We start from the raw sequence: 1,581 nt of genomic DNA, 5'->3' as shown, positions 1-1,581 counted from the left end.
GTGGGAAAAAGGGCAGGAAGAACAGCGAAAAAAAGATGGGAAAACCAGGAAAAATGCAGGAAAAACAAGGAAAAAGGTGGGAAAAATATGGAAAAATGGGGGGAAAAACGTGAAAAAAAGGTGGGAAAAAAGGTGGGAAAAAAGGTGGGAAAAAAGGTGGGAAAAAAGGTGGGAAAAAAGGTGGGAAAAAAGGTGGGAAAAGCAGGGAAGAAAATGTGGGAAAAATCCAGGAAAAAAGCAGGAAAAACATAAAAAAAGTGGGAAAATCCGGGAAAAAAGGTGGGAAAATCCGGGAAAAATCCGGATAAATTTGGGAATGCGGGGCTTGGGGCTCTGGGAATTTTGGGGAGGTTTTGGGGTTTGATTGTTTTGGGATGAGAATTCCCAAATTTCCCGCAGGGTCGGAGGAGGAGGATGAGGAGGTGAAGAAGAAACGGGAGAAGCAGCGGAGGAGGGACCGCATGAGGGACAGGGCCATGGACAGGTGGGGATTTTGGGAATTTTGGGAATTTTTGGGAATTTTGGGGAATTTTTGGGAATGTTTCTGGGAATTCTGGGGAATTTTTGGCAATTTTTTGGAAATTTTGGGGAGTTTTTCTGGGAGTTTTTGTTGAATTTTGGGATTTTTTTCCCCATTTCTTTGGGGAATTTCGGTGAAATTATGGGCAATTTCTGGGGATTTGGGGGAATTTTGGGATTTTTTTTTTTAATTTTGGGGAGTTTTTTTCGGGATTTTGGGTGAACTCTGGGATTTTTTTTGAATTTTTGGGGAATTTTGGCGAAATTATGGGAAGGTTTTTTTAATTTTGAAGAATTTCTGGGGATTTTGGGGGGATTTTTGGATATTTTGGGGGGAATTTTTGGGAGTTTTTTGGGGAATTTGGGGGAATGTTGGGAATTTTTTTTTAATTTTGGGGAAATTTGGTGAAATCATGGGGAATTTTTTGGATTTTTTTGGAATTTCTGGGGGTCTATTTTGGAATTTCAGGGAATTTTGTGGCATTTTCGGGAAATTTGGGGGAATTTCAGGGAATTTCTGGGATTTTTTTGATTTGGGGAATTTCTGTGAATTTCTGGGCTTTTTTTTGGGAATTCTGGGGAAGTTTTGGGAGTTTTTCATGGAATTCCCATTTTCCAGGATCCAGTTTCTTTTCCCATTTTCCTCATTTTCCCTAGAATTCCCATTTTTCCAGACTTCCTATTATTGCCAGGATTCATTTCCCTTTTCCCATTTTCCCGATTTTTCCTAGAATTCCCAGCATTCCTGGTTTTCCCCAGAATTCTCATTTTTCTGGAATTCCCATTTTTCCCTGTTATTCCCATTTTTTCCAGCATTCCCACTTTGCCAGCATTCCAATTTTTTATGGAATTCCCATTGTTCCAGGATCCAGTTTGCGTGCTCCGTGTGCAAGTTCCCATTGATCCCATTGATCCCATTGATCCCATCGATCCCCTTGATCCCATTGATCCCCTTGATCCCATTGATCCCATTTTTCCCATTTATTCCCATTTTTCCCATTTATTCCCATTCCCCAGGATCCAGTTTGCGTGCTTCGTGTGCAAGTTCCCATTGATCCCATT

Source organism: Geospiza fortis, unplaced genomic scaffold, assembly GCF_000277835.1.
Source record: "Geospiza fortis unplaced genomic scaffold, GeoFor_1.0 scaffold202, whole genome shotgun sequence".
NCBI classification, from domain to species: Eukaryota; Metazoa; Chordata; class Aves; order Passeriformes; family Thraupidae; genus Geospiza; species Geospiza fortis.
This window is presented reverse-complemented; position numbering follows the sequence as displayed.